The sequence below is a fragment of the Heloderma suspectum genome, chromosome 4 (assembly GCF_057233095.1).
Source record: "Heloderma suspectum isolate Gila_16-S chromosome 4, 16-S_ref, whole genome shotgun sequence".
In the NCBI taxonomy this organism is placed as follows: domain Eukaryota; kingdom Metazoa; phylum Chordata; class Lepidosauria; order Squamata; family Helodermatidae; genus Heloderma; species Heloderma suspectum.
In genome coordinates, this window is record NC_139461.1 from 12371288 (window position 1) to 12395316 (window position 24029).

General features: G+C 40.5%; 1 protein-coding gene across 30 annotated transcripts in view; it reads left to right on the plus strand.

Annotated features, from left to right (window-relative positions):
• The window catches only part of PTK2 (protein tyrosine kinase 2), a 332755-nt gene that overhangs the window by 66382 nt on the left and 242344 nt on the right, over positions 1-24029 (plus strand). For 20 of the 30 annotated variants that reach the window (XM_084848676.1, XM_084848672.1, XM_084848679.1 and 17 more), the window contains one exon: positions 13417-13443. The exons of 7 other annotated variants lie outside the window; for them this stretch is intronic. The gene's annotated coding sequence lies outside the window, so the exon portion shown is untranslated. Of the gene's footprint in view, positions 1-13416; positions 13444-19038; positions 19103-24029 lie in introns of all 30 variants that reach the window. 3 more of the 30 variants (XM_084848682.1, XM_084848670.1, XM_084848685.1) reach the window with 1 other exon arrangement.

Below are 24029 nucleotides of genomic sequence, written 5' to 3' on the forward strand. Positions count from 1 at the left end.
GGCAGGAGAGCACATGCACTGCCACGTTGTAGCCATGGGCCACGTTGGGCTGAAAGAGGTTCCCCATCCATTATAGATGATGGTGAATCCTGACTTTGGAGGCAGTTGCTTAATCTACAGTGGGTGGAGAAGTTGTGCTTTACAATATTCTGTTTCAGATGTTCTGGCCTTCAGATATGAGAATTCCTTGCAAATAGTGTCGTAAGATATAATAAATGATTGCCTTTTCAAATGGGGTGCAAATGGGGACACTGCAGCAGCAGTAGTGGAGGGTGGGAGTGCTGACATGGCAGCAAGGAGTGGGGGGCGGTCAGGGATGGGGTGTAGCTATCTTGGGAAGCCTGGAGTGCTAGATTGGTATCTCAGGACCTAGGATTGGACCACTGTATAAATTAGCTGTGGGTCTCCTAGTTTCTGAACCTTCAGTATGGGGATTTATGAATCTGCAGTATATTGAGCTCTTTTATCCCAAATATTGGCATGATGTAAAAATGAATAAAAATACATTACATGTAAGTTGTGTTTTAAAGGCTCTTCTTATATTGCTGTAGTTTAATTCTAGTATTGCTCCAAAAGTTCCTTTGTGTCTGTGGCATATCTGAACTCTGGAGAACATTTACTTCTTACAGGTAAGAGATGGGCATCTCCTCAAATTCTGTGCAGCTCAGAATATCAGACTTCATACTTTATCATAAATGTTGTCCCTCAGTGTATGTTTAACCAGTGATCTGTTCCAAAGAAAAGCTGAGGATGACATGCAGTGCAAGCTAGGCTGTGTTCATGGATGATTAGGTATTAGGTGTCACAGAAAAAGCTCTGTATAACTAGCTGGAAACAACTGTAGTTCATTGAGGCCATTGCTTATTTTTTTGGCAGCACATTCTGAATCTCAACAGGCTGTGAAAAGGAAATATTATGAGTCCCTTTTCTATTGGGTGATAGAAATCTTAAATGAGCTTAAACTGATACCTTCCAGTGTTTCAGTTGGCCTCATCAAGGTGCTTCCAATATTATTTTGCAGTCTTGGCTGCAGTTGACGACTCATCTGCAAAACAGAGTTGAAGTTTGAATTTTACATAAGTCATTGCTGACATAAGGAGTAGGGGCGATGGTTGTGCACTGCATAGTTGACCTAGAAATACAAAATAGGTCAACATATTGGTTTTATGATTTTTTTTCTTATTAAATATATATCTTGCTCTATTCTGAAGAATTTCAGAGCAGACTACAGTGCTAAAAAAATCTTTAAAATAAAACAATTCATGTGCCGCTTCTACAAAAAAGTGTAGTAAAATTAACTTTCATGCCTATTTAGTCTTATAGCTACACTTTCAAAATTTTGAAACTCTGAAACTTGTTCATTTGGAATAATGTAATTTGAATAAAATGATCAAATGTATTGATTTTACACTGTCAGTTACAAATGTTGCATATAGGTTGCCTAATATTGAATACTTAAAAATATATTCCATTTTATTTCAGCTATTTTTGCATAGTGATGTGGGTTTTCTGGAAAATTTGAGGAATTTTCCTATATCATGTATTTCCCTTGCATTATGTAGATGTAAGAAATAAACAAAGGTATTGAAAACTGTTGACACGCTAATTTTAGCAGCCCAAAGATAGGCAAGATATGTTGACAACCAGTCATCTACTTCAACTGAGTTCATCTCTCTTCCACTGAGGTTGTTGGGGCATCTTCAGTTTCGCTGTCACTACTTATTATCACCATTTCATACTGAGACATGTATACATTTCAATGACCTATATGTGTTCCCTCACATATTTGCTTGGGATAATAATCTGAAAAATATTAATTACAACTTTGAAATGCCAAGCTTGCCAAATGTTGTATTTGCAATTGTCATCCTTTTTTTTTTTTTTAACTAATGAACTTATGAAATAGAAAAATTTCCATGGAAAAATTAAGCACTAGACAATTTTCCACCCCACATCACTGGTTTTGAAACAGACTGCTAGTTTGGGGAATGAGGAAAAGCATTTTCCTCATTCCCCAAATACTGATATTTTTGCAAAATGAAACGGGTGAACTGTTTATGAAGTTTGTAATTGAAAATTATTTGAATCTCTACAAGTATCCCTTTGTGGCTCTCCATTCCAGCATGAATTTGGTAGTTACTAGAAGTATTCTAGGAAGGGGCAAACTTACAGATTCTAAGGAGCACCTCTGAATACTCGTATGCTCAGTTTGCATGAAACAACACCCCATGGATTGTGTAAACCATGGGTTGTCTGGGCTGCCTGCCACTTCTGCTTTGAATCAGCTTTCATCAACAGCTAGGAATGCCCTGTGGTTTATAGTTGGTTTAAAGCTCTGGGTTATTTGTCCCAACAAGTTCCAAACAACCCAGCAATAGGGTAGAAGTGCAAGTGGTGAGCAGGCAGGAGCAAACATGCTCATTCCCGCAGTTCCCTGGCAATTCATGGATTGTTTAACCTATAAATTGGTATTACATGCAAACTATAGTCATTGAACTTAGTACTGCCGTAAGACAGAAAGCCCCTTATCTTGTGAAATACACATTCAAAGCATGACCTCTTTTGAAGCTATGCGTGTGTTATGGTGAGATTCTGCTTTAGTTCCTCACTGTGTTAGGCTACCACAGTAGGGAACAGTACAAAATGTGGGGTTTGTATACAGTTGGTAATTTCTGAAAGCTCAATTTGCTAAAAAAAATAAATTAAAAAATGTTGCCTTTTGAAGAAGGCATTTTGCCCCATGCTGGGGTTCAGTTTTCTGCCAGAGACAACCCAACATAAGTATCTTTAACTGCAGGCATTATTTTAACTTGTTACTCAAAGTGTTCAAGACCACAGTCACAGATCATACTAAAATTGTTGTTGTTGTTCAGTTGTTCAGTCGTGTCCGACTCTTCGTGACCCCATGGACCATAGCACGACAGGTCTTCCTGTCCTGCGCTCTCTCCCGGAGTGTACTCAAGTTCATATTCATTGCATCGGTGATGCTATCTAGCCATCTCATCCTCTGCCGGCCCCTTCTCCTTTTGCCTTCAGTCTTTCCCAGCATCAGGGTCTTTTCCAGGGAGTTTTCTCTTCGCATTAGGTGGCCAAAATATTGGAGCTTCAGCTTCAGTATGTGTCCTTCCAATGAGCACTCAGGGTTGATTTCCTTTAGGATGGACTGATTTGACCTCCTTGCAGTCCAGGGGACTCGTAAGAGTCTTCTCCAGCACCACAGTTCGAAAGCATCAATTCTTCGGCGCTCAGCCTTCCTTATAGTCCAGCTCTCACAGCCATACATTACTACTGGAAAAACCATAGCTTTGATTAGACGGACCTTTGTCGGCAAGGTGATGTCTCTGCTTCTTACTATGCTGTCTAGGTTGGCCATAGCTTTCCTCCCAAGGAGCAAGCGTCTTTTAATTTCATGGCTACAGTCACCGTCTGCGGTGATCTTGGAGCCCAAGAAAGTAAAATCTGTCACTGCTTCCATTTCTTCCCCTTCTATATGCCAGGAAGCGATGGGGCCAGATACCATGATCTTCGTTTTTTTAATGTTGAGTTTCAAACCAGCTTTTGCACTCTCCTCTTTCACCCTCAACAAGAGGCTCTTGAGATCCTCTTCGCTTTCTGCCATTAGGGTGGTATTGTCTGCATATCGGAGGTTGTTGATAATTCTCCCAGCAATCTTAATTCCGACCTGTGATTCATCCAACCTGGCATTTCTCATGATGTACTCTGCATATAAGTTAAATAAGCAGGGTGACAATATGCAGCCTTGTCGTACTCCTTTCCCAATTTTGAACGAATCGGTTTTTCCATGTCTGGTTCTTACTGTTGCTTTTTGACCCTCGTACAGGTTTCTCAGGAGACAGGTAAGGTGGTCTGGTACTCCCATCACTTTAAGAATTTGCCACAGTTTGTTGTGATCCACACAATCAAAGGCTTTAGTGTAGTCAATGAAGCAGAAATAGACGTTTTTCTGGAATTCTTTTGCTTTCTCCATGATGCAGCGAATGTTGGCGATTTGATCTCTAGTTCCTCTGCCTCTTCGAAACCCCGCTTGTACTTCCGGTAGTTCTCGGTTCGCATACTGCTGAAGCCTAGCTTGCAGGATTTTGAGCATCAGCTTGCTGGCATGTGAAATGAGCGCAATTGTGCGGTAGTTTGAACACTCTTTGGCGTTGCCCTTCTTTGGAATTGGAATGTAAACTGTCCTTTTCCAGTCTTGCGGCCATTGTTGAGTGTTCCAAATTTGTTGGCATATTGAATGCAGCACTTTAACAGCATCATCTTTTAGGATTTTAAATAGCTCAGCTGGAATACTGTCATCTCCACTAGCTTTGTTGTTACTAATGCTTCCTAAGGCCCACTTGACTTCACTCTCTAGGATGTCCGGCTCAAGTTCAGTGACCACACTATCATGGCTATCAGGGACATTAAGACCTTTCCTGTATAGTTCTTCTGTGTATTCTTTCCACCTCTTCTTAATCTCATCTGCTTCTGTTAGGTCCCTGCCTTCTTTGTCCTTTATCATGCCCATCTTTGCACAAAACGTTCCCTTGAGATCTCCGATTTTCTTGAAGAGATCTCTAGTCTTTCCCATTCTGTTGTTTTACTTGATTTCTTTGCATTGTTCATTTAAGAAGGCCTTCTTGTCTCTCCTTGCTATTCTCTGGAACTCTGCATTCAGTTGGATATATCTGCCCCTTTCTCCCTTGCTTTTCGCTTCCCTTCTTTCCTCAGCTACTTGTAAAGCCTCATCAGACAGCCACTTGGCTTTCTTGCATTTCTTTTTCTTTGGGATGGATTTTGTTGCTGCCTTCTGAACAATGTTACGGACCTCCGTCCATAGTTCCTCAGGCACTGTGTCTATCAGGTCTAATCCCTGAAATCTATTCCTCACCTCCACTGTGTATTCATCAGGGATATGATTTAGGTCATACCTGAATGGTTTAGTGGTTTTCCTTACATTCTTCAATTTAAGCCGAAATTTTGCAACAAGAAGCTCGTGATCTGAGCCACACTCAGCTCCAGGTCTTGTTTTTACTGACTGTATAGAGCTTCTCCATCTTTGGCTGCAAAGGACATAATCAATCTGATTTCGATATTGACCATCTGGTGATGTCCATGTGTAGAGTCGTCTCTTGTGCTGTTGGAAAAGAGTGTTTGCTATGATCAGCGTGTTCATACTAAAATAGCACATGGTAAAAGATTTTCCTGGAGTGTACCACTTTAGACTGTAGATAAAGGATCACATGGATGTATGCTTCCCCATGTAAAAAGCTAGCAGGTGGTGGTATGAGTTTTAGCTTATCCTTCTCTTTAATGTTCTAGTTTTCTACATTCAAGGAATTATTATTAGGGGGCGATATACAATGTTCAGTCCCCCATAAGTGATATAGGCCAGAAAAGGTTACACTTTTTGCTGGTTCTGCACTTTGAATTAGTTTGGAAGCTAAAAAGTATACATAGAAAGTAAAGTCTTTGAGATAGATTTTTTCTTTTTGTAATTTCTGTGGTTGTCTTGGAAAAGTTGAATTTGTGCAAGCAGAGACATCACCTTGCCGACAAAGGTCCGTCTAATCAAAGCTATGGTTTTCCCAGTAGTAATGTATGGCTGTGAGAGCTGGACTATAAGGAAGGCTGAGCGCCGAAGAATTGATGCTTTCGAACTGTGGTGCTGGAGACGACTCTTACGAGTCCCCTGGACTGCAAGGAGGTCAAATCAGTCCATCCTAAAGGAAATCAACCCTGAGTGCTCATTGGAAGGACAGATAATGAAGCTGAAGCTCCAATATTTTGGCCACCTAATGCGAAGAGAAAACTCCCTGGAAAAGACCCTGATGCTGGGAAAGACTGAAGGCAAAAGGAGAAGGGGACGGCAGAGGATGAGATGGCTAGATAGCATCACGGATGCAATGAATATGAACTTGAGCACGCTCCGGGAGAGAGTGCAGGACAGGAAGGCCTGGCGTGCTATGGTCCATGGGGTCACGAAGAGTCGGACACGACTGAACGACTGAACAACAACAACAACAATATTGAAATGGGCAATGTGCGCAGTTTTGGATAGGAAGGTGCAAACTCCTCTGCTTAGTCAATCCATAGTGTATATTTTGAGTCAGGGCTTCTGATGCTCAATGTACATATATCCCTTCTCAGCTATTGAAGTGTGTGTGTGTCTGTCTGTGCACGCGCGCGCGCGTGTGTGTGTGTGTGTTGATGCTGGCCTCATATGGGTGGGTAGGCCCTTAGTGTCTGTGTGACCTCTTTGGCAGATGCACATCAGGACAGCTATTGTGACCATCCTGGCCTTTTTCAGAATTAGTTCTGCAGATTACTCAGGTATATATACTCTTTGGGGAATTCAGAGATTAATTCAATAATGAAACGGGATAATCATAACATCCTTAAACACAATAATTCTTATTCTGTTTTCAATCAACTGGATTTAACAGTTAATGCTACAAATATACTTAGATTATAATTAACAACTAACAATTTTACAGATCTGGGATAGTGTGTTACTTAACAAAAATAAATCAAAGGGGACATGCAGCTTCATTAGAAAAATGTTTGACTTCTGGACTTCTGGCCAGAGCCAATGTCACCCTAGTAGCATTCCGTGGAGCCTCCGCGGGACGCTATCTCAAACAGCCTTTTAAAAGGTTGAAAAACCTTTTAATCTCTTCCCTGGAATTAAAACGAGAGGCAAAGAGCACATCTGAATGAAGTCTTGGAAGATTAGTCCTCGCTGCGAAGGAGCTGGGTGGCTTGATCCTGAGACTAGCCTGCCAGAGCTTAATCATAGCTCAAAAGTCATTTTGAAACTCCTATTTAATTAGGAGAAATTAGGGCTGACGTGCTCCATTGTAGTTTATGGATTAAGAAATACCAACAATATCTGAGGAATGGTTTAAGAAATATTAACAATATTTGGGGACCTGCAATATCTGTTTGAAGAGAAGGATGGCTACATCAAGGAGAAAAAAAGTAACTGGATCTCCGCCCACCCCCACCCCCCGTACTTCCTCTGGCAAAGGTTCCAAAAACCGAAGATATAGGGGAGTTACTTGCTGTGATAAAAACTTTGTCTTTGCAATTTGCTGAACGTGCTAAGAGGTTGGATACAATTCAAAATTCCATCACCGCCCTGCAAGGGGCTGTGGATTTAATCAACACTTCTTGGCAAAAACTGGAGGCGAAGGTTAACGAGCTGGAAGATCGAGTTTCAACAAATGAAACTGCGTCACAAGCTTTTTTCAACAATTTCTATGTTAGAATTTCTCAACTGGAGGCTTTTATGCACAGGGCAAATGTACGTATCATTGGTATTAAAGATCTACCTAGCGATGTAAATTTGTCTACTTTTGTAGATAAGCTTTTGCGTGAGATACTCCCTGTGCCATCTGATTATTTACTTGATATTGAGCAGGCATTCCATGTGCCAAATGCCCAAGGGACTGGTCATACGAGTATAGTCCAATTTGCAAGAATCTCCACAAAAAATTATATCCTGAATTTGGCAAGAGGGGGTGGAAATCTTTTTCGGGAAGAAGATAAAGTTATGTTATTTCTGGATTACAACAAAGAAGTTGCTGATAAAAGAAGGCAATTTATCAAGGCAAAAAAATTGGCAAAACAAATGAACTTACAATATAACTTAAAATTTCCTGCCACATTTTGCATTTTTTCTGAAGGTCAGATGAAGAAGTTTCTGAATCATGAAATGATGGAGGCGTGGCTAAACAGAAAAATGCGTGAGACTTCTGTCCCAGCTCCATGAACTGGGATCTACAAACATGTTTTGTTAACTGGCCATGTTTAGTCTGATGCTAGGCCTCTTTTTCTTTCTTTTTGCTTTTTTAAAAAATCCTTTCTCTTTAAAATGGATATGATATATTGTACTTAAATTTACTGTTTGAGGGTGTATAGAAATGTGCATACTCATTTATATATCCAGTACAAAATACATTAGTGATTGCTGTAAGGTTGTTTTTATTATATAATATTATAAAATTGATTAGTGATTTGTTATTATTTATCCTTTTTAATTGCCTTTCTTTTTTATTCCTATTATCATTATTATGAGACTGGTTAGTAAGATTTTTGGCTGGTTAAATTGTTAAGCTTTATAATTATATGTTAACTGAAGGGCAATATATGGTTACTGGAAATGAATTGTTGGCCTGCTTCCTTGCTATAAGATTGATGATAGAATACTAAAATGTAAAGTTGATTAGCTATGCTCTATTGAATTGTAATATTGTCAATGTTGTAGGTATAATTCTTAAGTAGAATGGGATTTGAAGTTGGTGTGTAATGGATTTCTTTCTTTTTTCTTTCTTTTTCTCCTTTTTGTTACTGCTGTGTCCTCCTAAGAATACTGTATTGTTGGGAAACTGTAGTTACGGATTAGGTTGTTGGTACTGTTTATTTCATTTAAAAAGATAAAAATAGAATAAAAAGTATTTAAAAACATATTTGACTTCTGTTGGCTTAAGAAGTCTGTATATCAGTAACTCTTGCATATAGAAATTATTGCCAGAGGCAACTCAAGGCTATTTCTTCCTGAAGTTATGTTGCTCCTTCCTGCCTATTCCTTGTCTTCTTATATTTAAGGGCCTGTCTTATTACGTCAGTCTGTCTTGCTGGTAAGCAGATGGCTTACTGAGCATTTTTTCTTAGTGGAACTGTTACCCTTAAGCTTTCCATTTTCTCTCCTGAGAAGTAAAGTGTTGACCTGTTCTACAAGACAAAGTTATACAGCATCCCTGAATTGAAACTAACTTCTTTTAAATGCTCATGCTACAGTCAACTAGTTAAACACTAGCATGATTTGTGTTTATAAATGTATATAGATTACTGTGAAAATCAGAAATGTCGAGACAACATTCCTGAGCAAATGTTAAGAATATGCATTAAGGTGATCATTGGTATCTATCTGATGTATCTCCCCCAAATTAAAAAAAGGAATGCTGAAAATGCTGGATTTTGAGCTAGCTAGAGGTAGAGTAAAGGTTAAAAGCAAGTTGACAAGGCAAGAACTAAAGTAGGCTTGCAAATAGCAACTTGCCCGGTTGCCTGCAGCAAGCAAGAACTGTCAAGGTGACTTGACAGAGAAACTCTCCAGAAGCAGTACTCTTCCCCCACTCACCTTAGGACACAAATAACTGACATTGTCATGTGTGGATAGGCATGCTCTTAAAAATGCGTGGGCGAATAACCCTTTGAAGGCTTATTTGCAAGCCTGAAATGAAGGTAACAAATTCACAAACCACATACTGATAGCTATGGTGTGATACAGGGAAATATGCAGGCACTGTACAGTCATGTGAAAAAGACAGTACACCCTCTTTGAGTTCTATGGTTTTACGTATCAGGACATAATGAAAATCATCTGGTCCTTAGCAGGTCTTAAAATTAGGTAAATACAACCTCAGATGAACAACAACACATGACATATTACACTGTGTCATCATTTATTTTACAGAAATAAAGCCAAAATGGAGAAGCCATGTGTGAAAAACTAAGTACACCTTATGATTCAATAGCTTGTAGAACCACCTTTAGCAGCAATAACTTGAAGTAATTGTTTTCTGTATGACTTTATCAGTCTCTCACATCATTGTGGAGGAATTTTGGCCCACGCTTCTTTACAACATTGCTTCAGTTCATTGAGGTTTGCGGGCATTTGTTTATGCACAGCTCTCTTAAGGTCCTGCCACAGCAGTTCAATCAGGTTGAGGTCTGGACTTTGACTGGGCCATTGCAGCACCTTGATTCTTTTCTTTTTCAGCCATTCCTGTTGTAGACTGGCTGGTGTGCTTGGGATCATTGTCCTGTTGCATGACCCAATTTTGGCCAAGCTTTAGCTGTCGGACAGATGGCCTCACATTTGACTCTAGAATACTTTGGTATACAGAGGAGGTCATGGTCGACTAAGTGACTGCAAGGTGCCCAGGTCCTGTGGCCGCAAAACAAGCCCAAATTATCACCCCTCCACCACCGTGCTTGACAGTTTGTATGAGATGTTTGTGCTGATATGCTGTGTTTGGTTTTCGCCAAACGTGGCGCTGTGCAGTATGGCCAAACATCTCCACTTTGGTCTTGTCTGTCCAAAGGACATTGTTCCAGAAGTCTTGTGATTTGTTCAGATGCAACTTGCAAACCTAAGCTGTGCTGCCTTGTTCTTTTTAGAGAGAAGAGGCTTTCTCCTGGCAACCCTTCCAAACAAATCATACTTGTTCAGTCTTTTTCTAATTGTACTGTCATGAACTGTAACATTTAACATGCTAACTGAGGCCTGTAGAGTCTGAGATGTAACTCTTGGATGTTTTGCAATTTCTCTGACCATTGCATGGTCTGCCCTCAGGGTGAATTTGCTGGGACGTCCACTCCTGGGAAGATTGGCAACTGTCTTGAATGTGAATAAACTTCCTCACTGTAGAATGATGGACTTTAAATTGTTTGGAAATGGCCTTATAACCCTTCCCAGATTGATGGGCAGCAACAATTGCTTCTCCAAGATCATTGCTGATGTCTTTACTCTTTGGCATTGTGTTAACACACACCTGAATGCTCAAGGCCAGCAAACTCCTGAGACTTCGGCTTTTACAGAGGTGGTCACACTTGCTGATGATCAATTAATCAAGGGCATTTGATTAGCAGCACCTGGCTGCTACTTAGCCTCTTCATACCTATGGAAGCAGTAAGGGTGTACTTAGTTTTTCACACATGGCTTCTCCAGTTTGGCTTTATTTCTGTAAAATAAATAATGACACGGTGTAATATGTCATGTGTTGTTGTTCATCTGAGGTTGTATTTACCTAATTTTAAGACCTGCTAAGGACCAGATGATTTTCATTATGTCCTGATACGTAAAACCATAGAACTCAAAGAGGGTGTACTTTCTTTTTCACATGACTGTATATCCAGGCACTGTTCAGTTGTAAGAGTCCTAGTCGTGGCTTGGAACAAGCTATGTGTGTGTGCTCTTCCCTCTCTCCTTGCATGCCCAGCTTCAGATAAGCTTTCCTGATTTCTTAAACCGCAGTTTCCCATGATACCAGAATTTGGAAATTGTGCTGTAAATGTTGTGTATACAGCAGCTTTTTAAACAAGGATTGGTGGTGTCCAGAACGGCATTGGATGATGTGAAAGTCAATTGAGTCGAGTAATAATGTTATTAAGAGTAGATGACGGACAGAGCTGATCCCTGATTATGTTGCAGGGCTGCATTCTTCGTTTGCATCTCAGTTGGATGGTGAAAGGAAGCAGTCCACCATAATCACATTTTCTTATGGTTTGTTACTGTCTCAGTACCAGTCTGGCTATATCACCTCCCTGAATGCGGTTACTGATTCTTTTATAAGCTGCAGGGCACTTTGGCCGGGATTGAAAGAACCCATGATGTCAGCCCATGACACTAATGTAAGCTACAGAGTTGTATTTATCCACAGGTACTGTTCCTCCTTTCCCATTCTGCATGAGGCATCGCTCTTGAAACTGGCACAGGGGTCAGTTGTTCAAAGAAAGAAACAAATTCAAAAATGTATTGTGAGCCTAGTTGGCTCCCAGCCTTTTTGTGTGTGTTTGCTACAACTTAACACCTTGTTTTAGTAAATATCTGGCAACAGCGTTTTGAAAAATGTGTTGGGCGGGGGCGGGGTTGCTTTGCACTTTTCAGCAATAACTATATCTTCATAGAGGCAGGTCTCAAATCGAGTTTGAAATATGCTGTAGGTTGAGCTGGGAAGCTTTGAGTATTTGGTGTAATTATTTTTCTTTAGTGTTTTTCATTAAAGTTTTATTAGCTCTTACAACATGAAACATTGATTATAAGCCTAGCTAAACACACAATATTTGCATTTCTTGTTGAGGTGAATTTAGCCATGCTTTTTAACCTTTGATAATCCTTGCTACCTTTTCTTGCTGATGAAACTCTGATCTAATTATGAGTGTATTGGAGATATGGTGAGGATTCGAAGACAGAAATCCTGTTGCTAATGTAACATCCAAATTGGCCTTGAAAGTTGCTGAAAAGCTGGCCCCCTCAAGACTGCACATGAAACTATCATTTGCACTATTGGAGGTTTAAAAGCCAAACCATGGTTCTGAATTGCTTGTATGCTTTGTTCTTTCATCTGCTCGTTGTTTCAGTCTCTAAGTGTGGTGGTGCAGTTATTGTAACTATGGTTTGTCAATTCAGATAACTCACCAAACTGTGGTTAGCATAAACAATGGCTTGTAAATGTACTTCTGGGCATGATTACTTATTTTGGCTTGCTAGCCAATTGCAAACATGGTTTATCAATTCAGATATCATGTGAAATTGTAGTTAAGCTTCCTTAACTACAGTTTGGTATAATGTCTGAGTTGACAAACCATGTTTACAAATGGTCTGTGTATATTGCCATCTTTTGTGTTACTGTGAGGTACTCTTAGTACTATTTTTGGCTCGGTCTAGTAGATCTTGAAAACTAAAAGTTCTGATTCTTCCCACTTGAAAAAAACTATTAATCTCCATCAGATATTGATCATATCTTAAAAGATGTTAAAGCACAGGTAAATGCATGATAGGAATATATATATTCTAAATTGAACTGGCATATTTTAGTAGTTGCTGCACAGTGTGCCATCTTCACTGTGAACATCTAAATAACTTGGGACCAGAATATTGGAGAGAGCAACTTCTCTCTTACCAGCCTTCCTGGCCACTGAGTTCAGATGGCTCCTGGTAGTTCTGCATGGATCTATGGTCCGTTTGAAGGAGAGGCTTCAGTGTACTCGTTCCCTCTCTGTGGAACTCCTTGCCTGTTGATGTCAGGCAGGCACTGACGTTTTGTTTTCAGCGCCTGCGGAATACATTTTTATTTAAACAAATCTTCACTGAATTACCAGTCACGGTTGTATTGACATAATTAGATTTTAAATATTTTAATTCTGTATTTTGATTCTTTTCTTTCTGTTGTTCACTGCTCAGAAATCTTGCTAGATATAGAGTGTATATAAATCTTGTAAATAAATCAATAAAATAAAATAAAATAAACATGTTGGTTGTGATCTACCCTTAGTATGATTATTAATTTTAAAAATAGATGCTAGGAATTATTTTGTCTTATGGAGACTATGGAGATAGATCCCCCCCCCCCATCAGATGCATGCTCCAGGACAAGCTAGGCAGTATTGCTTCCCCACTATGCCCTATTCTATTACATTTGACCTTGGAATGTGCAGTTTGGTTGCAGAGCTGCACAGCTCTTGTCTTTTACACTTGTGAGCACAATGCAGTGATTATGTTTATCACACCATCGCAAGGGGACTGAAGTGTGATCATTTCCAGAATCAAACCATAACACAGAAAGACTGTAAGAAATATTACATTGAATTCTGGTAGCACTAATACATCTTTATTTTTAATTATTGCAGATATTTCCAGACTTTCCTTTTCAACAGGTAAGATCTTGTTTTGATAACATACAATAGCTTTCATAATGTTCTAATTCCAATAAATGGCTCTCTAAGTAAAGTGCGTGCGTGTGTATATATACATACACATATGCGCGCACACACAGAGAGCCTTAATTGCTAGGCAGTAAATAATGTTTAACCAGATGGCACCCTTTCCTCTTGATAATGGGGTACTAGAGCTACCAGATATTGTGATATGTAAAGGCTTGCAAAAGCAGGGACTGCAGCCCCATATTAAATGCATGGATGGAAGTAAGCAGAGTAATGGATGAATCAGGATTTTAGGGGAGGCTTGTAGGAATAAATTGTCTTTTGACCAATATTTTAAAGGAAGACATTCAGAGCAGTGGATGTAGTGATGATGGGGTTCTCAGGAGGTCTCCCATCCAGGCCAGATCCATACTTCCCCAGCTTGCCGAGATGGAATTATAATAGGTTACCGTCAAACTATTATCTGGGTCTCTCTTTGCTATGATACACTAATTGCTATTGTTCTTTCTGGTGTGAAACCTGGAGTTGAGTAGCTATTCTTCTTGTGTACAAATTGTGTTTTGAACTGTTCATTTTTATAGTTTTGAGACTTTTGTAGTTGAGCCTGATGTCGATAGAGTTGGTCGCAATGTTTTCTATTGTAATTGAGGAACATAATATCTGCTGAACATATCTGAGGAAATTAGTGTCATGATGGCAGTCTGAAGTTGCTGTCAGTTTAAAGGGCTCTGCTTTTTACAGTCATGGATTTAGAGAACTGAACTGAAAACATTGAGTGTATATGGGGAAATATGGTGGACTGCATGAAAGGCTGTGCCTGACCTTCTACAAACAGAGCACCCTGTGTTTACATAAAATAAAGAGCACTCTGTTTTTATTACTGAAAATCCACTGTCTAACCTCATGAAAGATTTCTAATGAAACCATTATTTTTTCATGAAACATGACCCCAACCCTTTCTCAATAGAATGTAATGCCAATTTTATCTTAAAATTCAGTTTTCATCCACACTGTTGATACTACTTTTTCTGAGATTTTTCAGTGAGTATACCATGGAGAATACATCACTTTTCCTTAAAGAAATGGGGTTGGATCCAGAATCTGGCTTCTGTGGATAAGAAGGATTTGGCCATGGAAAGTGCCTGCACTGGAATTTGGGGGGCTTCCTCCCCATAGTTCAGCTCACTCCGTTCAGCAGAGTGCCCCAACCCTCTGAGTAGCATTTTCAGGAGGCTGCTGGAGCTGCCATGGGGAGGAGGGAGTGGGAAAATCCACTTCCACCAGGCCAATTGCATGTGCCTACATCTGGATGCAACTCATTGAACCATAGAGGTTTAAAGGGAGTTTGCTCATTCTAAGTGCTGTCTTTGCTCAAGTTTCAAGTCCCAAGTCCCATACAGTTGTGGAAAGGTATGTGGACAACAGATGCAGGAGGATCCTGGGAGATAGTAAAACGGGTGACTGTAATTTTATTTTATTTACCCAGCTCTTCAGCCAATAAGGCTCCCAGAGTGGTTTACACTGATTAATAATGAGATAGTCCTTGCCCTTAGGCTTACAGTCTAAGACATGACACAAAAGAAAAAATGGATTGGGAGAGAGGAGTGGGGGGAAAGCAAAACTGAGGCACCAGTTCTTATTTTCAAGGTTCTTATAGATGTTCTTCCTGGCAGAGAGGGGTGAAACAAGCTCCCTGCAGCTGCTCCTTCCTTCGCCAGTGTATGGGGGCTATGTTGGTCTCCCCTTTGCTTGTGATGTTTATCCTGGGAGGCAGGGGGTGCAGCTTCCCAACAGGCCTTGGTTTCCTGGCCCATGGATGAGGCCAGAGTTTGTAGTCCCAGGGAACTCAGTTGGAGCTGTGTTGTTCCTTCTGGCAGGGAGGGGCGAAACAAGCTCCCTGCAACTGCTCTTTCCTTCTCCAATGTGTGTGAGCTAGGTTGGTCTCCCCTTTATGTAATAAAGCTGCATACAAATAAACCAATCTTCTCGCTCTGTTCTAGCCTGGTTTGTAGTTTTTCTTCCCTGGCAATTAATTTAATATTGTTGTATGACAAAGATGTTAAGGGTCTTGTGCAGCCATGCAAATAGGATGAACATTTTTACTCACCTCATTTAAAACTATTTCACCTATAACATGTTACGAAAGCCATCCCCAACCTGGTGCTTTACAGATGTGTTGGACTACAACTCCCATAATTCCCATAATGCTTTTTGGTTGTTTAGGTGACTTTTTTTGTTATATTTCCTACTTCTTCCTTAAACTTCTCCCTCACCATTATGTAGAAGGAAGTGAATTTGGTTTGTAGCAGGCATGATGGGCACCAAGGCAAACTGAAGTAAAAAAAAAAAAAAGTAATACTGCCCAGCCCAGCCCCACACCCAGCACTTCTGCCTGGAGTATTCTTTTGGCTCTCTTTAGTGTGTCTGTCTTTTCTGTGCCGGACATTTCCATTACAATGCTCTTCTGCTCTATGGGGGAAGCAGTGTAGCAATGGGGATTTTCCCAGTCCTCTTTGGTCATAGTATGCAGTTGACAATCGGATTAAATATAGATGCTGTTGTTCTCATTGTAGTTGCTGGCAGATAAAGGTCATCCTGAACATTTCCTTTCCTCTTTGATTTTATAGTTAAACCTTTTTGTAAGGATGATTGAGTGTGTGCCATTGAATGCGTTACTTGATTAGGTAGTTTGTTAAACCATCGCATGAGGGAGTTATCCTACATTTCGCTAATCTTTATCATGGCTTTGATGTCTTTGCCACTTACTTTGCTCTTGCTTTTTAATTGAGGCCAAGAATATGAGACTTGAGGATTTGAGAGTGCAAATCGCTGGGGGCTTCTGAGAGCAACTTGTTAAAATTTTTATCACTTTAGAGCTGGATTGAAGGCGGTGCTTCAGCATCTTTATCCACATATAAAGTCCTCTCACTATTCCAGCCGTCTTGTAGCATGCACCAAAAAAAAGGAAGATAGAATTTTTAATTGGGCATCCAGGTCAGTTTCTGTACATGAGCTTCATGTTTGAGATAGGATGGATTAATCGAATTAATCCCATGGCTAATTTTACTTCTAACGTCATCTCTGTGTTAAACATAATTTTCTCAGGTTGTACTCTTTTCATTTTTAAATGTTTTTATTGTCCTAATAGAAGGCTTGAAGTTTATGATGCCAAGATGCCTCTGTTTAATTTTAAAAAAATATACCTGTACTAATTCTAGTCCACAGTATATATGAAATATAAATAAAGTAAAAAACAAAACAAAACAAAACACTAGTGCCATGTTGTCATAAGCAAGTGAAAAGTATCTGAAAGAAATTTAGCATGATGCTGACATTTTAGCAGTGAGAACCCAACAAAACTAAGTGGCTCTTACTATGCTGTTGAGTGCAAAGGGCCAAACTCATGGGTGATTCATGGGAACCCTGAGAAAAACCTATTTTCTTCAAATGAAAAAAAAGAAAAAACTTGAAAATGAAGATTGAAAATATGCATCCAAAGTTTACTTAAAAGTTCAGAAATCAATATATACGACTCTGTACCCTGAACAAGTCTGTTTCTCCAACCACCAACCTGACGTGTGTAGACACCCAGGAGAGTTTGTAATTCCCCTTTCACCCCATTGTAGTGTTCTCTTCACTTATCTCTCCTCTGCAACAGCTGGTGACCTAGAGCAATACATCTTGTGGTTGCTTGGCAACTGTAGTGTGTGCACTTATGGCCATAGACTAGAAAAGTGTAGACTGATAACACTATGCCCAGATTCTGAGTTGACTTGGAATTTAAATGTGATTCTTTTGCTGTGGGCAAAAGAGCAGCACGTCTGCATGCAAGTCAGTGGAGGACATGTCAATTCCTTCAGTTCAATTCAGCATTCAGCTGAGCACTGGATTTGGAGTGGGAAGCACTCTGACGGGGCAATTTAAATAGAATGGCTTTTGCTGCATCCCGAGATGTGTGTAGTGGAGGGATTTTTTTTTTTTTTTTTTGCTAGACACAGTGGCTAGATGTAGGAGGATACGAGTGTAATAACTTCTACTACAGATTTTGAAAGCACTGTTGAATACCCTTTGAGGCTCAGGCTGTATTTTTTTTTTGGGGGGGGAATACATCTAGGAAGGGGGCTGCTGAGTTAACTGCAGCAATGGTGGAGTGGAGAGGTTGATGTTTCCAATCAAAACTATCCCCCAGCCACCATGCTGGGATGTTAGATTACTCTTAAATAAACAGCTTCTGGAAGACTGGATAATATCATTGGACTATATCTCAGGGCTCACATACAAACACAAACAACATGATAATGATGATGATATCTCCTTTTGAATAAGCAAGCCAATTTTTAAATATTTTAAAACATATCAGAGTCACACATGACACACAATAAGACTTGAATATGAATAATTTGTTGTTGTTGTTCAGTCGTTCAGTCGTGTCCGACTCTTCGTGACCCCATGGACCATAGCACGCCAGGCCTTCCTGTCCTGCGCCCTCTCCCGGAGCATGCTCAAGTTCATATTCATTGCATCGGTGATGTTATCTAGCCATCTCAATGCTATTCAACTAAAAAGTGAAAGATTAAGTTTCTCCCATTTACTTATATCCTTCAGAATATTTTTCCATAGCTGCCCATAATTTATTTTAAAAAGTTTTTGTATATTCCTTGGTAGATAAATCCCTAAATAGCAAAAACAATGCTGGATTATAATAATCTCAGTTGGTTGCCTTTTTATTTCTTGAAGACTGGCATGATATAGTGGCACATTGTTGGGCTAGGATTAAGGAAACACAGATTCAAATCCCTACTTGGCTATGAAGATCTCATTGGGCAACCTTGGGCCCATCATACACTCTCAGCCTGACGTACCTCACAAGGTTATTGTGCAGGATAAAAAGGGTGGGAAAGGGAACGATATATGCTGGCTTGAGCTCCTCTAAGTGGAGAGGTGGGATATAATTGTAATAAAGGTTATATCCAATGTTAGTTCCATTTAGAGTAGACCCATTGAAATGAATGGGACCAAAGTTGAGTCATGAACCACTTAAGTCCCATCATTTCAGTTGAGTCTATTCGAAATAGAGCTAACATTGGATACAACCTGGTATCTTTATCTTGCCCAGAATTCTAAACTTCACTGAATGTAATTGCCGATTTTCCAGTTGTCTTTAATTTTTTTGCAACCACTAACATTTTCCCACCATTTTCCCTTGTACTTCCTCCTTCCTTGCTTTTTTCTAATTGTATCTATTACTAGATTGTAAGCATCTGCTCAGATCCATTTATGTTATTTTTATTATGCACTTGCTTTTGCACTTATAAATCTTACTAGAAAAATATAGCCCTGTAATCATATTCTTAAGGATAGTCCCCCATATAAAAATATAATACTGTATTTTATTCATGGGTCTTTCTGATTTAGATTGTCCTATATTTAAACAAAAGCGAATTCTCAAATTTTGCAGCATTTCATTCTTCCAGATACCATGAAAGCTTATTTGTCTGTGCATTAATTAGTCTTTATAGCAATGTTCAGCTTGGCTTGAAACAGTGTTAAATGGATTTTGATTTTTTTTTCTTTTTGGTGCTTCATTAGGACCAAATACTGAAAATAAGAACTGACAATCATCTTATTCTGAGGGGGCTTTCGCCTTTCATTGGTAAATCTATTTTAATTAAAGTTTATTCTTAAATTCTACCTTTCAAGCAAGCTCTGTAGGAAAAGTCAACTTATAAACAATTATATGCAAACAGAGTCTTCATTCTCTTAACTATAGTCTGCCATGCCCTTGCACTTGTAGAAAAGCTGCACAAGATGGAATTGCATTAATGAGCTCTTTTCTTGCCTTTTTCTACTCAACCGCTTCACTGTACTGTTACCTCATATGCAGTTCAGTTTATATTCTAAGAGGCATCTAGCAGATGTTACTGTAAGCAGAATCAACACACGCTTCTTAAAATGACTTAAAACAGACTTTTTTAAAAAAAGCTATCTGTTTTAAGCAGGTTTGGTGTTCTCTTAACAGCTATATTTTCTTATGGAGATGATTTAAAAGCTGTAAAACTTGGGTTGACATTTGAGTATTAAAAAAACTTGTGTCACTTTAATGGGTCAGGTATTGTTTGGGATCATTCAAGTAGTATAAGTAGTTTTAAGCATAAGAATATTAGTATAGTAACAAAATAAAGAGATAATTATGCTAATTAAAATCTCCAGAGTCCAGGACTTTCTGAATCTCCAGAGTCTAATCTGTTCTGAAAGCATTGTAGAGCATTATGCGAGATCACATTGAAATCCTCTGGTTCCCACAGCAAAATCAGTGGACTTGGTGTTAGTTCTGACTCTGGGGCACTTGTAGGGTGCTATAGGTTCAGTGCTCCGAGTGTGTGCATGGTTTCTGGGTAAGCCAGCAGGCGGTCATCGGACTGAAGGGGAGAATCTCAGGTTCTGCTGTGGAGTGCTGGTGTTTTTGCATAGTACTGATTTTTTTATTTATTGCATTTATACCCTGCCTTTTCTCCTCTTGCAAGGAACCTAAGACAGTTTACATTATCCTCCTCTCAGTTTTATCCACACAACAACCCTGTGAGGTAGGTTAGGCTGAGCGTCTGTGACGGGCCCAAAGTCACCCAGTGAGCGTCCATGGCCGAGTGGGGACTAGAACCCAGTCCAACGCTCTCACAACACACACATCGTTATGCAAATTGTGCCATCCGCTATAATTTTGGGTTAGCTCACATCCTGGACCTATGGCACTGTGATGTGAGTCTGTAGCCCTGTTCCTTAAGTTACTTATGCGTAGATCAATGCTTGATCAGGAAGCAAGGATGTGCTAACCAACTCCATGCCTGATATTACATGAGCGCACTGGCCCTGTCTCCTGGCGGCAGTGTGTCCCACGCAAATGTCTGCAGGGATGGAGCCTTCACATGTTCAATTGAACATGTAAAGACTTCCACATGACCTGGAACCCTGATCATGCAGGGTTCCAGACTGCAGGAAAACCTTCATACATACAACTGTATGTGCAAAGGCTGCCTCCCTACAGCATTCATACTGTATGTGTGGCCTCGAGGGAGTGGGGCTAGTTGACTCATGCAATTTGGGGGATGGAGTGGGGCTAGGTGGCGCATCCCTACTTCCTGCTCACATGTTTGTCAATGCATAATTAATAACATCTGAATAGGCCTTAAATGTTTGCTTTATGCTTCTTCCTGAATCCTGTACCTGATTAGAAATGCTGCTAGTTAAACAAATAGCCTAGAATTCCCCTAGTGGTCATGTGGTATAATTAGAAGAGGAGGGAGAAGGCAGCAATTCTCAGCAAGGAGCTGTAGGGCCAAAATGCCTGTTTCTACTAATGTACCCCTGGGAAGCAAGTTGGTCTCACTCCAGGAATTGCTATCAGATGATTCCATAATTCAGTAAAATAAATAGGATGCCACTTGCATGACAATGCTGTTGACTTCATGGAATATTGGAAAATATTGTGACTGTGGCTATCTGACGATGTTTGACTAGTCTGTTTATTGGTGTTTTGGCCATCCATTTATTGATATGCCCCCCACATACACCTTTTATACTTAAATCTTCAGTGACTTCTAAGTTACAGCATTTGGTGGTAATGTGTTACTTTAGATTTCTAAACTTCCCAGTCCTTTCAAAGACAGCCCCATGTAGTGCATTACAGTAATCCATATGAGATATTACCAGAACTGGGATAACTGTACCAAAGCTGTCATTGTCCAGATAAGATTGCAGTTGGTATAGCCACCTTAGCCAGGGCTTGGGAACCTCCATACTCTCGCCCCTCCCCAAGCACTGTAATCCCGCCATGAGGAGGGGATAGATGTGAAATCCTCCAATTTCATACCACCATCCTTCTGCCTAGTCAGGAAAACCAAATCCAGAGTGTGACCTTCTACATGTGTTGGGCTGAGGGTGTTGACAGTTTATGGTTGTCATGGCGGCCATGAAATCCCAAACTGCCCCAAATCTGGTGCTTCAACATGGAAGTTGAGATTCCCCTAGGATTGTCATCTTGAGCGTCTTGATCACCAAGCTGTGACCACCACTGTCATCTAAGGCAGGAAGAGATGGGCAGCCTGGCGGGCAGTAACCCAGCAAAATCCCCAATCTGTCCCACGAAACCTGCACAAGATACAAACATTAAAGATTGGTACGCAAACTGACAGGAAGCTTAGAGAGGGAAATCGAATTTATATAAACTACAGTAGGGCTAGGCAACTGTACTCCAGTGCACTCCAGATGTTTTGGATTACAACTCCCATAAACCCCAGCCAGCTGACCATCCGTCCCTGACCATCAACTCCATCTCGGTGATGCACTGAGAATCCAGGCACAACTTCTTCCAGCTCACTCATGCAGGTCTAAACCTGATCAGTCCCCTTATCCATGAATAAATCATGGATGTTAAGAGGTTTTATTTTGGACCAACCTGGCATTCAGCAACAGCTTGTTGTTGTTCAGTCGTTCAGTCGTGTCTGACTCTTCGTGACCCCATGGACCATAGCACGCCAGGCCTTTCTGTCCTCCACTCTCTCCCGGAGCGTGATCAAGTTCATATTCATTTCATCGGTGATGCTATCTAGCCATCTCATCCTCTGCCGTCCCCTTCTCCTTTTGCCTTCAGTCTTTCCCAGCATCAGGGTCTTTTCCAGGGAGTTTTCTCTTCGCATTAGGTGGCCAAAATATTGGAGCTTCAGCTTCACTATCTGTCCTTCCAATGAGCACTCAGGGTTGATTTCCTTTAGGATTGACTGATTGGACCTCCTTGCAGTCCAGGGGACTCGTAAGAGTCTTCTCCAGCACCACAGTTCGAAAGCATCAATTCTTTGGCGCTCAGCCTTCCTTATAGTCCAGTTCTCACAGCCATACGTTACTACTGGGAGAACCATAGCTTTGATTAGATGGGCCTTTGTCGGCAAGGTGATGTCTCTGCTTCTTACTATGCTGTCTAGGTTTGCCATAGCTTTCCTCCCAAGGAGCAAGCGTCTTTTAATTTCATGGCTACAGTCACCGTCTGCGGTGATCTTGGAGCCCAAGAAAGTAAAATCTGTCACTGCTTCCATTTCTTCCCCTTCTATACGCCAGGAAGTGATGGGGCCAGATGACATGATCTTCGTTTTGTTAATGTTGAGTTTCAAACCAGCTTTTGCACTCTCCACTTTCACCCTCAACAAGAGGCTCTTGAGATCCTCTTCGCTTTCTGCCATTAGGGTGGTATCGTCTTCATATCTGAGGTTGTTGATAATTCTCCCGGCAATCTTAATTCCGACCTCTGATTCATCCAACCCGGTGTTTCTCATGATGTACTCTGCATATAAGTTAAATAAGCAGGGTGACAATATGCAGCCTTGTCGTACTCCTTTCCCAATTTTGAACCAATCGGTTGTTCCATGTCTGGTTCTTACTGTTGCTTCTTGACCCTCGTACAGGTTTCTCAGAAGACAGGTAAGGTGGTCTGGTACTCCCATCTCTTTCAGGATTTGTCACAGTTTGTTGTGATCCACACAATCAAAGGCTTTAGCAGAGTCAATGAAGCAGAAATAGACACTTTTCTGGAATTCTCTTGCTTTCTCCATGATGCAGCGAATGTTGGCAATTTGATCTCTAGTTCCTCTGCCTCTTCGAAACCCAGCTTGTACTTCCGGTAGTTCTTGGTTCACATACTGCTGAAGCCTAGCTTGTAGGATTTTGAGCATCAGCTTGCTGGCATGTGAAATGAGCGCAATTGTGCGGTAGTTTGAACACTCTTTGGCATTGCCCTTCTTTGGAACTGAAATGTAAACTGACCTTTTCCAGTGTTGTGGCCACTGTTGAGTGTTCCAAATTTGTTGGCATATTGAGTGCAGCACTTTAACAGCATCATCTTTTAGGATTTTAAATAGCTCGGTTGGAATAGTCATCTCTGCTAGCTTTGTTGTTAGTAATGCTTCCTAAGGGCCACTTGACTTCACTCTCGAGGATGTCCAGCTCAAGTTCAGTGACCGCACTATCATGGCTATCAGGGACATTCAGATCTTTCCTGTATAGTTCTTCTGTGTATTCTTTCCACCTCTTCTTCATCTCATCTGCTTCTGTTAGGTCCCTGCCTTTTTTGTCCTTTATCATGCCCGTCTTTGCACAAAACATTCCCTTGATATCTCCGATTTTCTTGAAGAGATCTCTAGTCTTTCCCATTCTGTTGATTTCTTTGCATTGTTCATTTAAGAAGGCCTTCTTGTCTCTCCTTGCTATTGGAACTCTGCATTCAGTTGGGTATATCTTCCCCTTTCTCCCTTGCCTTTCATTTCCCTTCTTTCCTCAGCTACTTGTAAAGCCTCATCAGACAGCCACTTTGCTTTCTTGCATTTCTTTTTCTTTGGGAGGGATTTCGTTGCTGCCTCCTGAACAATGTTACGGACCTCCGTCCAGAGTTCCTCAGGCACTCTGTCTGTCAGGACTAATCCCTTAAATCTATTCCTCACCTCCACTGTATATTCATAAGGGATATGATTTAGGTCATACCTGAATGTATACGCAGACTTCTACTTGTGCAGCCTTTGTATCCAATCCTGTGTTTC